At 36.6% G+C, this 16,299-nt stretch overlaps 2 pseudogenes; one reads left to right on the forward strand and one right to left on the reverse strand.

The window, feature by feature from the left end:
• The first annotated feature begins 1,740 nt into the window (after nucleotides 1–1,740).
• Nucleotides 1,741–12,187, forward strand: LOC140667199 (uncharacterized; annotated as a pseudogene).
• Nucleotides 12,188–14,967: 2,780 nt separating this feature from the next.
• LOC140667200 (uncharacterized) lies at nucleotides 14,968–16,073 on the reverse strand (annotated as a pseudogene).
• Between the last annotated feature and the right edge of the window lie 226 nt (nucleotides 16,074–16,299).

Raw genomic sequence — 16,299 nt, forward strand, 5'->3', positions numbered from 1 at the left:
GGTTTCAATCTCGTGCACGGGGCCAGAGGCCGGGGATGCCCGGTCGGTTCAACGAGAACGCTCGTTGTCCGGAGGATGGGGACGCCCGGTCGATTCAACGAGAACGCTTGTTGTCCGGAGGATCGTGGTAGAGGATAGTCGCTGGTGTCTGGAGCCTCGAGAGAACTTTCTCGAGGAGGGATCAGGACAGGACTAGGTGCCGGCTCTCTGGCCGAGCCGGCTTATATACCCGTTGGCCGGCCTCCCACTCTCGGTTCCGAGTAGAGTAGAGAGGCGGTCGAGTGGGGAGACCGGGAGCCCTAACGTTGTAGCGTTTGGTGGCACCGAAAGGCACCGATTGTTTTGCAGGGGCAGCTGTTTGCCCCTGGTGACCTTGTCACACCACCCACTTCTTTTATCGGGGGGGGGGTGAGGGCAGGCGGTGTGCCCTTCGTGGCTGGCCATCTTTGGTAATTCGGATGAGCCACCTTCCGTTGGATGTCCGGATTTTGTATCGGTGGGATATGTGTGCCGCGTGGTACGGCACCTGGACGATCTCCCAGGGCTACGGGCACGGGTGGCAGCGGTAGGCGGATCGGAACAGGCGGTGGTGGCCGTTGTAGTTGCGCCGGTGGAGTTGTCGGTGGCCGGGTTGGTGGTGTCCGGGCTACTAGTGGTGGTGCCGGCGGTGTTGGTGAGCGGATCGGCCGCATCTGGACTCGCGGTGGTAGCGCTGGTGGTTGCGCTGGTACCAGTCGAGCCAGTGGCGTGCGGGCCGACGGAGGCGTTCGGAGCGGAGCTGGTGACTGCCCCGATGCGGGCGTTGAGCGGGCCCGTTGGCGTGCGGATGGCCCCGATGTCGCCACGCGTTCGCTCCTCAGGAGGGGGATTGAGCGTCGGCGCACGGGTGGAGGCGCCTCCAAAAATATCGCCCTTCTTTAGGCCCGCTGACGGTCGGATCGCTGGATCCAGGTTCCAACGCGAGGCATCGGACTGGTGGTCGTGGGCGCTTGGCTCGTGGGTCGCCCGGAAACGGGCGGATTTTCTTCCTCAGAGTCGGAGCTCAGTGCTCCGAAGAGCGTCGTGATGTCTTCTTCTTGAGTCATCGTGGCGTCGAATAATAAGCCGGGTTCAATGTCTGGCCTTTTATCCTTCCACTCGCAGTTCATTAGCGGTGGTACGCGCCTGGCTTGCGCTCCGTGCGGCGTGCCGGCGAATTAGCGGGCGGGTGGCGCGTTCGCCGCGGCTGGCGCAGACTCCGCGGCTGGCGCAGACAATTTCAAATCCCTGATATGCACGTGTCGGTGCCAACGGCCGTGTGCATCTTGTAGGTCAACGATGACGGGTGAGGTGAGGCGGCGGACGGTCATTGGCCCGATATATCGGGGTGCCAACTTGGCGTTGAACCCGCGGGCTTTATCGGAGAGTGGTCGATCCCGTTTCCATACTGATTCTCCGATGTTAGGTTTCCAGGCCCGGCGTCGCAAGTCGTAATGACTTTGTTGCTGTTGGAAAGCCCTTGCCAGGTGGATCCGGACGACGTCAAAGGTCTCTTTCAGGAGGCGGTGCGTGGCCTCCGGTGTGTTTGTGGTTCGAGTCGCTCGCCGATCCGCCGGATGCGGTCGGGCTAGTTCCCGTCCGTGAAGTAGATAGGCGGGAGTGTATCCAGTAGCCTCTTGTCTTGCGGTGTTAAACGCGTACTGCAACTGGGGAAGGAGCTCGTCCCACCGTTGCTGACGTTTGTCGACGTACTGGGCGACCATGGTTTTAATGGTTTGGTTGGCTCGTTCAACGAGGTTACACTGCGGTACGTACGCAGGTGACGTCTGGTGAGTAATCCCGTGGTCGGCCAGGAATTTTTCGAATTGGCGAGATGTGAACTGGGTTCCGTTATCCGATATCACGATGGTCGGACAGCGGTAGATCAACTGCTGTGTGAGCGCCCGGAGGATAGCGGTGGTGGTGGCTTTGCGCAGTGGTGTCAGTTCCAGCTACTTGGTGAAATTTACATGGCAACATGAATACGTTAGGAGAGAGATACATCACGATAATCCATGGTAATTTCAATGAAAACTGAATATATATATGTATAATATGTATATATATAACTAACGACACACACACACACACGCACGCACGCACGCACGCACGCACGCACGCACGCACGCACGCACGCACGCACGCACGCACGCACGCACGCACGCACGCACGCACGCACGCACGCACGCACGCACGCACGCACGCACGCACGCACGCACGCACGCACGCACGCACGCACGCACGCACGCACGCACGCACGCACGCACGCACGCACGCACGCACGCACGCACGCACGCACGCACGCACGCACGCACGCACCCCCACGCACCCACGCACCCACACACGCACCCACGCACCCACACACATGTACATATATACATCATTATATTATAAAAAACATTTCTTAAGGGGATCTCGGAGTAACAGACGAACTCCAACGGATTTGCGCCCTTTTCTTAGTGGAACTAAAATTGTCGATAATACCGATCGATAATATCGATAATTTTAGTTCCGTCGTTACCAACATATATATTATTATTTTGATAACCTATATAAGTGACAACACGTGTAACAGCTGATAGCAACCTTGTGCTGTCACAGAGAGCGCATGGTTAGGTGCTATTCGCCGTGCTATTTTTGCTGGCACAGTGCGATCACTGTGCTGTCATTTGCCAGCTAACAAATTTCAGCGGATAGACTATTCTAGATAACCAAACGTGCTAATATGCCAGTACACAATGCAATAAATATGCAGTCCCTATGTGTTTCTTTAGGCATTGTGCTCGTCTGGTGCAGAGTTAGCTGTGGACATCACAATATAGGACGTGCACACGTGCATGCACTATGCAGCCATCGTGTGAACATTTGTATATCATTTGTACATTTTGACTGTCTGAACTCATAGATAACTAAAAAATTAATAATAATTTTAAAAATTCACTGAAAACTAGCAAGAATTATATATACGTAATGTTTATGAAATAGATTGTTTGAATAGATATATAATTCTTGTTATTTTCAATTATTAAAAATATAGAAACAGGTTTTGAACATTTGTTATAATCAAAACTCATTTATATTTTGCATTATATAGAATATTTCGTGCAACTGTGAGATGTACCATATGAAAGAGAAATAAGACAGTGTGGAAATAAAGAAATCAATTTATGTTTTGCATGAGAGCCAGTCGACAGAAAATTTTTTATCATTCATGATAAAGAGTAACAAAAAATACCAAGTATAAATGTTAGCTTATATATATATATATATATATAATAAATAAATAAATATATATACAGGGTGGACCATTTTAATCCATCCAGTCGAATATCTCGAAAACCAAACCCGGGAGAGAAAAATGTTTCAGAAAAAAGTTGTATGGTTTTGAGGGGGCCATAAGATGGTACCATTGGTTTGACCTTGAAAAGTCATTTGAAGGTCACGTGAAGGTCACTTCAAGTTTTTAAAAGGAACACCTTATATATTTTTACATATTTTTGTAGCTCATCTCGAGAGCTTTCCAAAACACTTATGACAAAGTATTTTTCATTACGTATTTTTTGAGTTATAAGGCTTCAAAGTTGCAGTATTTTGACATAAAATACAAGATATCTCGTAAAATATTCATTTTTTGATTATCTTACTCTAATACTTTTATGCACAGAATAATGAGACGTATCAATTGGTGTAAAGAAAACACATAATTATGTTAAAATAAAAATCTGAATTTGCAACCAACAGTTACACATTTTTACTTTAGCATAATTATGTGTTTTCTTTACACCAAATTGATTTGTCTTATTATCAAGTGATCTACAATGTTGTTAATTTATAATTAGTACAAGAACATTTATTTAACAAAAATTACGTATATATAATTCTTGTTAGTTTTCAGTGAATTTCTTAAAAAATTATTAATCTTTTAGTTACCTATCAGTTCAGACAATCAAAATGTGATTATTATGTAACCGCTAATCCAGACTATATGTATATGTATAAACAGGGTAGGCCAGATAACCTGTTACAAGCTATTATCTCTGAAAATACACATTATAACAAAAAATATTTTAGACAAAAATTGTATGGTTACGAGGGGGCCGTAAGATAATGTCATTGGTTTGACCTTGAATAGTCGTTTGAAGGTCACGTAAAGGTCACTTTCAATTTTTTACATGGAACACTCTATTTTTCGTTGTATATTCTTGTAGCTTAGCTCGAGAGTTTTCCAAAACACTATGATAAAGTATTTTATTATAAACTTTTCGAGTTATAAAGTTTGAAAATTACAAACTATTGACATAAGGTACAAAATATCGTAAAATATTCATTTTTCGATTATTATACTTTTTTTTGCACAGAATAATAAAATTAATCGATTAATGTAAAGAAAACAGATAGTTGTTTATAAACAAAATATGTAATTTGCAACATGCAGTTGCTAATGTTTTTGAAAAGATAACTGTGTTTTCTTTACACCAATCGATTTATCTTGTTATTCTATGCGAAAAAGTATTAAGGTATGATAAGCGAAAAATAATTATTTTGCGAGATATTTTATACCTTGTGTCAAAATTTTGTAACTTTCAAATTTTATAACTCAAAAAGTTTTTAATGAAAAAATACTTTATCATAGTGTTTTAAAAAGCTCTCAAGATAAGCTATAAGAATATGCAATAATATATAGGGTGTTCCATTTAAAAAAATCGACGTGACCTTCATATGACCTTCAAATGACTATACAAAGTCAAACCAATTGTACCGTCGAATGTCCCCCTCTGACCCCAATAACTTTTGTCTGAAACGTTTTTTCTAAAACGTATCGGTTATTAGGTATTTGGGTGTATCCACACTTTTGGCACACCCTCTATTCATACACATATAGTCGAATTTTAATCTTCTTTGAAAAGCATATATATGCTTTGCATTGCTTACAATATACCCAGATAGCAAAATATATGCATTCTGAGTTCATATTTTGACAAACATAGACACAGATGCGGGCTCATATGCTGCTCAGAATGCAGGCATGTTATGATATCTAAAAGTTCATAAAAGAATGACATAATGAATACATAAATAATGTTCGTACTACTATTGTGTACTCATGTGTGCGTAACTTGTGTTCATGATATATATCATCATGATATGATTACAATATATACATCATATTTCGATCAATATCATAAGATCATGACGTGATGAAATCTGATCATCACGCATTACTATCTGGGTAACTATTGTAAGCACTTTTATGGAATTGTATATCAAATAAAGACAAATAAATGCTATAAAGGCAGATATACTTCTATTTTACTGTTATCTATACTCTGAGATACATACGTTTAGATTAACGTGTACGAGATGATAGAGCAGTAAAAATATGAAATATTTTGAATATTAAAAATGTAGAATGGGCCCCTCCATCGCCCATTTCCGTGAGAACGCAACCAAAATATTTTATTTATTTTTTACGTCTCTCCGATTTCAATTTACGAACAGTATTGAGACATCTTTTTTTTTCTATTATCAAGATAATGGTATATTATCTAGGAAAAGGCAATAATTTGTTGCCTTCTATAATTTTAAAAAGATGCTCTCGTATGACATTTAACATTGTTCGAATAATTTTCCTCACAAGGATTGCCTCCTCAGGCTATAGTTGTGGTGAAAACTGCAGCATAAATGCCACAACTAATGTCATCAGGTTGTTTTTTAATTTTTTCAAAAAAAATATTTTTATTTATTGTAGGATAACGTAGACGAATATAGTCTTTTTCCTTAGGTACCAACTTATCATATGTACAGCCAGGTAGGCTATCATATACGCGAAGTTTGGTGCCATCAAAGAAAATACATCGCCAGTGATCACTACAATTCTTTCCAATGATTTGTAAGCTTTTCTTACTTTGGCTGGTTGTAATCATATGAGGGAACTCCAGATATTGCACACTTTGCGTTTCATAATCTGAAGTTTTTCTTACGATACGCAAAAAACGATCTAATGATTCATCGTTTATTTTGCTATCGATAGGCAAATGTTATTCATAATAACAGGAAGAGAAGCATACGCATTTAAAATTTTTTCATATCTTGCTATATCATCTCTAGTTATATCACAATTGTTAGTTGAATAACTAATTATGATACAATCATCATCTTGCTAAACTACCATCCGCTACGATTGTTATATACGGAATACCGTTTATAATTTCATTTTTTCTAGAGCTAGTTGCTTTTCAATTTTGCCAGCCATTTTTATATTTTCCATGGCTGTTTCTTGAAAAGTATCAACTAACCTTTCCCTATATTTAATATAAGTTTTGTCGGACATACAACGAACATTTATGGCTGTACATAGTTCTTCAAACTGGGCAAAACCAATTCCAAAACCAATTCAAAACCGTTATGATAATTCCTGCTACAGCAGCTGTATGTCCAATTTTCGGTTTTTGGGGTTCTGACCAGATATTAGGTTGGGATGTTAACTTCATAATGGCACATTTGGCACTTGAAGAACAATTGTGTCATTAACCCAATGCGACGAAAATTTATGAGTTTCCAATCTTTTTAAATTAGCACTCTATTCCTTGCGCGTGATTATCAAAGGTCTTGTGAATTTTATTAGTACACATAAAAGAAATATCAACAATGCGACAACTTTCAGGCATATTTTTCTGAATACGATTTGTATTTAGAGGACTATTTTCGATAACAAAATCATTATTATCTTCGCAAAGATCGATATTTTCCTCTTTATTTGGTTGATTTTCCCGTTACTCTGATATTAACCTCCGAATTCATCATTTCAGACAGTGATACCACTGATTTTTTAATGGATTTGTTATGAGTGGGAGTCTATTGACCACGTCGCCAATTGGCCAGTTTAAAATGAGGCTCTCTGATTGGTTAATCGTTGCTGATGACCCTAGGCATCGGTCGATATAAGTGGCTGTGGTCAATCGTGACGTGGTCAAACGGGACGCTCCCATTTGTTATTGATACTCTGAGTAACAATATCGACAATGTAACGGCCTTTAGGCATGCTTCCCTGGATACGATTCATATCCAGAGGGCCATTTTCGATAACGAAATCATTGTTATCTTTACAAAGATCGACATTTTCATCGTATATAGTTTTCAAAAACCAGTACACGAATAGAGCGCCTCTGTATTTTTTACAACCAGCACACGAATAGATCGCCTCTGGATTTTTTTTACAACCAGCACATGAATAGATCGCCTCTGGATTTTTTTTACAACCAGCACACGAATAGATCGTCTCTGGATTTTTTTACAACCAGCACGCGAATAGATCGCCTCTGAATTTTTTTTACAACTAGCACACGAATAGATCGCCTCTGGATTTTTTTTACAACCAGCACACAAATAGATCGCCTCTGGATTTTGTTTCTACAATCAGCACACGAATAGATCGCCTCTGGATTTTTTTTACAACCAGCGCACGAATAGATCGCCTCTGTATTTTTTACAACCAGCACACGAATAGATCGCCTCTGGATTTTTTTTTACAACCAGCATACGAATAGATAGTCTCTGGATTTTTTTACAACCAACACATGAATAGATCGCCTCTGGATTTTTTTTGCAACCAGCACGCGAATAGATCGCCTCTGGATTTTTTTACAACCAGCACACAAATAGATCGCCTCTGGATTTTTTTACAACCAGCACGCGAATAGATCGCCTCTAGATTTTTTTACAACCAGCACATGAATAGATTGCCTCTGGATTTTTTTACAATCAGCACACGAATAAATCGCCTCTAGATTTTTTTTACAACCAGCACACGAATAGATCGCCTCTGGATTTTGTTTCTACAACCAGCGCACGAATAGATTGCCTCTGGATTTTTTTACAACCAGCACACGAATAGATCGCCTCTGGTAAACTATTACTACTGCTACTACTACTATTACTATTACTATTACTATTATTATTATTACTAGTACTCTATAATTGTATTATATATAAAAGAAATATTTTTTATAAACTATTTTTTTAATTTTCAGATTTTATTTTTTCTAGATAGGTAAAGTTACATGTAATATAGTGCAAAAAGGATTACGGAGGTCTGTATAAAATTGTTGACAGTTTTGTTGCTGCTTTATTTTAACATATTTTACTGATATATTTTGTAGTAACAGGCAAGACAAATTGACATACACATCTGCATCCATTTTATGAAAGTAACATATTTCAGACAAACAATTTTTTATGACTCAAGGAGGAAATTAATAGTGCAGACTGTCTAAATATTGAACTGGAAAAAAGCAATGTTATATTTTCGCGTATGAATGCAAATTGTGTATGTCAATTTGTTTTGCCTTAAATCACAAAATTATCTGTAAATTATGTTAAAATGAAGCAGCAACTAAATTGTCAACAATCTTATACAGATCTCTAAAATCCTTTTCGCACCACGTTATATATAAGTCTTCTAATTCACTATTCATATTCATACACAATCATCATCTATTTTATGAGAATGACATAACAAACAATTTCCTTTATGAATCAAAGAGGAAAGTAATAGTGCAAACTCTGCCTGAAGAATGAATTAATTATATATATGCATATTAGTGAATTATATTTTTGTATATGAATAGTGAATTAGAAAACTTACATATAATATGGTGCGAAAAGGATTACAGAAACCTGTATAAAATTGTTGACAGTTTTGTTGTGACATATACAAATAATTTTGTGTATGACTCAAGGAGGAAAATAATAGCGCAGACTCTGCCTGAAGATTGAACTGGAAAAAAGCGATGTTATATTTTTGTGTATGAATGCAGTGTGTATATCAATTTGTTTTGCCATAAACTACAAAATTATCTGTAAAATATGTTAAAATGAAGTAGCAACTAAATGTCAACAATCTTATACAAATCTCTGAAATCCTTTTCATATCACATTATATATAAATTTTCTAATTCACTATTTATATGTAAAACTATAAGGTCGCTTTTTTCCAGTTCAATCTTCAGACAGAGTCTGCACTATTATTTTCCTCCTTGAGTCATACACAAAATTATTTGTATATGTCACAACAAAACTGTCAACAATTTTATATAGGCCTTCGTAATCCTTTTCGCACCATGTAAGTTTTCTAATTCACTATTCATATGCAAAAATATAATTCACTATACATATGCATATATATAATTAATTCAACCTTTAGGCAGAGTCTGCACTATTACTTTCCTTTTTGATTCATAAAGGAAATTGTTTGTTATGTCATTCTAACCTTGTCAAAAGTTGTCAAGTAAACACTTCCATCAGGGATGCCAGATCAAGATCACTCCGCGACCAGTGCACCGCGTGTGAGAGGATACACACACTAAGCTATGTGCCCGTGTTCATGTGCATATAGTTTAGTATGTGTATATTTTCCCACGTTGCCGCGTGCTGCGTGCTGTTACTGCTGTCAGCGATGCGACTGACATCCCTGAACTCCATCTGTTGTAATTTCAGCGAATTAATCTATCGCTCTGTCTCTCTCTTGCCTTGATCTCACGCACACATAATACACGAAAATTTCAACTACATTTATCTTTTTTATTAGACTTCCGAACTCATTTCTAAAAGCTCATTAATACTCTCTTATGTTATCCCTATCTGGCCAGCTACATTTGCTGCATGAATAAGCTGCAGAACTTTTACATAAGATAAATATTCTTGTGACCTGACGCAAGAAAGTCATAACAAAATTGTAAATGTTTGATTTTTTATTTGAAATATAGCTGTCACGCATTATTATTAAAAATACTTCAATCGTAGAAAAGGATTTATCAATCATTTTAATTACCAAAGATATCGGTGAATTTAAAAAATATTAGCGTTTTATCGGTAAGGTAGGACGGTACGGCATCCCCTTAATATTAATGTACTATTATCTGTATGCATTGAAACAAATTTAATTTCATCTTACGTGTATATATATATATATATATATATATATATATATATATATATATATATTATATATACACATATATACATATATGTATGTACATGTTGAATTTAAAAGAAGAATGTTAAAATATTTTTCCTTTTTTGAGAAATAATAAATGTATTATTGTATTATATTTTTAATGGATTCATGTTTATTCAAAAATTAAATAACATACATAAAAATGATATTCATGATTGATGAGGAATGATCAAAGATTTGTATGTACAAATTTAACATTAAATAAGCCTTATTATAAGTCACTATATTAATGGGTTACTTGTATAAAAAAAGAAACAAAAATTTATAGTAAAATTAAAGCTTTATTCACAGATACACTTTATTTGTATTTAATTAAACTCTTCATTAAAACAACAATTATGCAACAAGAATTATAAATTCTTCATGGACAATGAAACTAAACTCTTCGAACGGCATTTAAAACAATCTTTTATAAACATTTAAGCTAAAACTCTAAATATTAAATAATGTATTTATTAATTTTCTTTCATAATATATCCTGGAAAAAGAAAATTATTAGCAGTTGTGCATTATAAATGTATAACTAACAATACTTAAGTATGTTCTTTTTTTATAATATTATAAGAGTATTATTTTTTTTATAATAAAAAATATATCTGTATTTTAAATATCATAATGTAGTATAGTATCACAGTGATCAGTATCACGTTTCCGCGTTTTGTAAGCAGAAGCCAATACACCGGCAGTGTACTATTTATTACAATCATTATTAATATTCATAACAAAAGGTAAAGAAAAAAAAGATAAACAAAACTGTAAAAATAAAAAATAAAATCTGCGAATCTGAATGACTGATCGTACGAATAATCAAAGTTTTACTAAAAATTTATTTTAAATATCGTATATAATGCGTAGCATTTCTTTTTTTTCTCTATATTTTTTTGTGGAGACATTGCATTAAGCAAAGATAATATTAATTGGCAAAAAGCCATATTTTCTGTTGTTTCTGACTTTAATGTTGATGATGACGATGCTGTTGGAGAATATCTGTTTCCTAATAAAGATGAAACTTTGCAAATGGCATTTTCTATGATGTCTGCTGATTTTTCTTTTATTTTTTGTTGCACAGTATAAATTTTCTTTTTCAAATAATCAGAAGCACTTAGTGCTGATGAAGAGGTATTATTTAAGCAAACATCTGAAATTGGGCCTCTAAAAAAATATAAAGCATTTTAAACATATTATAAACTTGTGTATGTTGTGTCACGCGTAAGCTCATTGTGCATATTATATCATAATTTGCACAAAATAATATTGCAGTAAAGAGAAATCGCAAACTAACAATAAGTTGTATGGGTATACAAATACTTACTTCAGATCTGTATCGTTTGTCAAGGATTGTTGAATCAAAATAGGTGTAGGAGATGTTGATTTGTTTTTCATTGATTAAGTCTATTTGAAATATATTTTTTTCTGAATCTTCTTCTTCTAAGCTTCTTTTTAATATACTTGTTTCTGAACCTCTTTCTTCGCTGTTATCTCTTGAAGATTGTCGCATCGAAGTAGATCCGATTACTGAAGAGGAGTCTCCGCCATGTAAACCAAAATTTTTATAATTTGAGCTTCTTTTTTTTTTTTATTTGATTGTCATTTGTCAGCTCATTATGTACTTCAAAGTCGTGCCAAAGACATTTTAAGGTTATAGTGACTTGTTTACTTGTAAATAATAAAATCTTAAAATTTTTTTGCAATTTGGGGTGAAATGGCCACCCAAATACCAGAAGAGGTACATATCCGGCATTGTATGCTTTTTGAGTTTCACAAGAGTAGTAACGCAACAGTTGCTACCAAAAACATTTGCGATGTTTATCCAAGTGCATTAGACGTTCGTAAATGCCAAAGGTAGTTTTCTAAGTTCAGATCCGGTAATTTTGATCTTTCCGACTCGTATCGATCAGGAAGACTAACAACTTTAGACAATGACATGTTAAGGGCGGAAGTGGAAGCAAATCCGTGTCAGACAATCGAGGAACTGTCAAACACTTTTAACCAATCTTGGTCGACCATCCAAGAACATTTGCAGCAGATTGGTAAAGTAAGCAGAGCAGGTGTTTGGGTCCCATAATCTGTCCGAAGAAAACAAAGTTAACCGATCCACCACATGCAACTTATTGCTTCAACGGCACAATACAGAAGCGTTTCTTGATCGCTTGATCACTGGAGATGAAAAATGGGTCCTCTATAATAATCCAAAACGCAAAAGGCAGTGGCTCTCTCCGAATGAATCGCCACGAAGTACTGCTAAGCCAGGTTTACATCCCAAAAAGGCGCTTTTGTGTGTTTGGTGAAGTATTTGCGGAATCGTTCATTTTGAAGTGCTGAAACCTGGACAAACTGTGAATGCAGACCTTTACTGTTGTTACGTCCAGGCCCGTAGAAAGGATGGGTCAGAGGAAGGGCGTAACAGGAACTGTTTCGATGTCAAAAGTCTTATCGACGAGTGACTCGGTCGAGCGAGCTGCAGGTTAGCAAACAGGTAAACGACGGGTGTCGTTATTACTCCGTTATGCGAACGCTCTCTCGGTGGTCCTTTTTTGGTAAGAGAATCGAATTTCTTTTACGCGGGACGGGACCAAGTGTGATTTTTCGCGTGGAGAGAGTGAGGGAGTTAAATAAATTTACCGATCATTTAATATTTAATTTAACATTTGTTCAATTAATTCTTATCATTATACATATAATCTTATTGATATCGGCCTTAAAATTATTTGTATGAGTGTGTGTGTGTGTGGGTCGCGGGTGTTACATAAGTACGGAGGTCGTCAACCAGAAAAGAAGGGGAACGAGTGCGATTCTAAAGATTTTATCCTGGTTGGTATTTGTTACAATAGTTTATAATAAGAAAAAAATAATAATGATTTGCGAAAAGTGTTATGTATGTTACGGCGCGATGTCGATGTCTTCGAAGACGCTATCTATAATGTTGAGGAGAGCGGAATCGGACATGAATGCAAGCTTCGATTCTAAAGAGGGGAGCGCGAAGGTGTCAGATCTGCTGGAGAGTACTCCAAAGAGGAGTCGGGTAATTCTATCGTGTGGTTCGACGAATTATCCGAGAGGATTACGGACGAGGAATCGGAAAATGTTAGGGGAGACGACGGCGGTGAGTCATTGGATATATCGATGACCGAAGGTGAAAGGGGTACGGGGGAATATGATGGGGAAGGAAAATCTATTTCAGAGTAACTATGGGTAGATGGGAAAAGCGTCTTCAACGGGGTGGAACAACGCGGGTACTGCGGTGAAGAAAGGAGAGAATTTAAACTGTTGGTTTCGCCCACGGTCGTCCGATCTATGGTCTCGATTTGCACGCGAGAATCGGCGGGTCGGCGCGATTTTAGGCACTTTAAATAAAGAACAGGGTTGAATAAAGGGGGAAGAACGGCGGTGAAAGAGAAGGAAAATGGACTTACTACTTAGGCAGATTTGTTGTGTTTTTAGCTGCTGGTCAGGTCGTGGCCCAGTTATGGCTCTTGCTCGGCAGGTGGTCGTTGTTGGGCACTGACTCTAGTAATTTTCAAAACTTAATCAGAACTCCCGATATGTGAAACGAATTCCTTGTAAGCGAACGACCGAAAATAGGAATGAGCGGGAGCAACTGTGCCGAATGAATCTAACGTTGTACTATCGACTGATTTGAATTTTTTTGTATCGGTAATGCGCGAGTCTTCCCTTTTTATATTAAATCTTGAGGGTGTGTTAACAATTTGGGCGGAAGTATTTTTGAGATTTTAACGTGTAAAAAGCTGTCGTTCGGTGAGATCCTTCTCCTCCTTATTTTTTATTGTTGCTGATTGGTGGGCTCTGTACGGCCTTTTAGGAAATTTGGAGATTCTTCATTTGGTTATCTCCTGGGATTATGCAGCTGTTTTTATCCATTTATTTATTTAGAGGATCTTGCTATCGATCCTTTTCGGTCATTTCTTTGAACATCGATTTCAATGTTTAAAATATTTTTTCGTTCCGCGGCCCTCTTATGACTGGTCGGGCAATTATTGCTTTATCTTTATAAGAGGTAAAGACGTGGAGCCGACAATGCGTAGCGGCGTTATTTGTTTCTTTCTTAAGATTATGCAGCTGTGTTTGTCGATTTATTTATTTAGAGGATCTCACTATCGGTCCTTTACGGTCGTTTCTTTTGACATCGTTTTCAATGTTTTAAAATATTTTTCGTCGTGCGATTTTTTTTATGATTAGGCGGGCGATTATTGCTTCATTTTCGTGGGAGGAAAAACGTGGAGCCGACAGTGCGTAGCGGCATTATTTGTTTCTTTCTTAAGATTATGCAGATGTGTTTGTCTGTTTCGTTGTTTAGAGGATTTCGTTATTGATCCCTTCCGGTATTTGTTTAGATATCGTTTTTAGTAGGTCTAAACATTATTTGATAATAACGGTTCTTTTCTATTGCGCGACCGTTTTTTGTGACCGATCGGACGATTATTGTTCATTTCGTTGGAGGAAAAACGTGGAGCCGACAGGACGTAACACTGTAAACAATTGGATCGAGTAAATCTTTAATCAATCTTTAATTGAAAAGTGTCCAGCGATTGTCAACAGAAAAGGCGTTATTCTGCAACACGATAATGCAAGACCGCACTGCGCAAGACGAACCCTGGAAAAAATTAATGAATTGGGGTGGGAGATACTGCCTTACCCACCTTACCCACCATACTCACATCGCACTTTCAGATTTCCATTTATTCCGATCGCTACAACAACTTCTAAGTGACAACAAATTTGAAAATTTGGATGATATCCAAAATGCCATCTTCAGATATTTTGCTCAAAAACCAATTGATTTTTATCGATCCGGCATTGAAAATTTGCACACTAGATGGCAAAAGGTTGTTGATAACGAGGGTGATTACATCATTGATTAAAAATAAAAACTTGTTAAAAATTTATTTGTTTGAATTTAATGTAAGAAAACGACATTACTTTCCGGTCCCCCTAATACTTGTTTCTGAACCTCTTTCTTCGCTGTTATCTCTTAAAGATTGTGGAATCAAAGTAGATCCGATTACTGAAGAGGAGTTTTCTCCGCCACGCGAACCAAAATTTCTATAATTTGAGCTTCTTTTTAATATATTTGTTTTTGAACCTCTTTCTTCGCTGTTATCTCTTAAAGATTGTGGAATCGAAGTAGATCCGATTACTGAAGAGGAGTTTTCTCCGCTACGCGAACCAAAGTTTCTATAATAAAAAATTGAGATTTTATTATTGATATAGGAAGATTTTTCATTTTAAATAAATATTAGAGTTAATGTTTTACACACTTTTGAAGATTGAAACATTTTGTTGATGGAAGTGCGCGTTTCCTATGCACATTGGATATTGTTCTAAAGAAAAGAAAAAATAATATAAAAAAATCGCTTAAATTATACAAAAAAAATGCTATTGTAAAAGGAATATAAGATATTTATATCTTAAACTAAAAACACATTTTATTATTTATTCAATATCATTTCTGAAGAATTTTCTTATTATTACCTTCTTCTTTTAATAAATCGTTCCAAAAATTGCATATTTTCAAAAAATTCAAAAGCCTTTCTTTTAAAAACACCACTTCCAGTAGTTGTTTCTTCCTGTCTCTGCTTTTTTTCTCTTGTATATCGTTCTCTTAGTCGTGTCCATCTAGTTTGACATTCATCCGCTAGTAATAAAAATGACACTAAATTAGTTATACTCTATTGTATGTATAATAATGATACATATTTGTAATTTCATGACAATACTTTTTCAATATTCATCTACTAGTAGTCTATTATTACGTACCTGTCATATTTAATGTATTTCCTATTTCTATCCAGGCATTCTGCTTTTTAATAATATCTTTGAAATCAGTTAACTCTTTATTATATAAATAGGGATAGTTACGCACTAAAGAAATGAGTAAAGCATTTCCATCTGTTTCATTTTGATCCAAATACAAATTTTCCTTTTCATTTTGTGAATTATCATAATCTTGACTATTTATTTCAATGAAATCTTTATTTTCATATTAATACTGAGAATCATAAAAATATGAAGTGTGATCCATTTCAATATCCTATAATTATATAAAATATTCATATATAATTAATGTATAAAAAATAAATATTAAAATAAATATAATATACATAAATATGTGTAAAATGTTATATATAAATAAAAATTATATAAATATGAAAAATATATATAATAAAATTTAGATTTTTAATACTGACCAATATTTGTTCTTTTTTAGATTAAATAGCAAGGTTAGAAACTGATAAATCGGTGAAAGT

Source organism: Anoplolepis gracilipes, chromosome 6 (genome assembly GCF_047496725.1).
Source record: "Anoplolepis gracilipes chromosome 6, ASM4749672v1, whole genome shotgun sequence".
NCBI classification, from domain to species: Eukaryota; Metazoa; Arthropoda; class Insecta; order Hymenoptera; family Formicidae; genus Anoplolepis; species Anoplolepis gracilipes.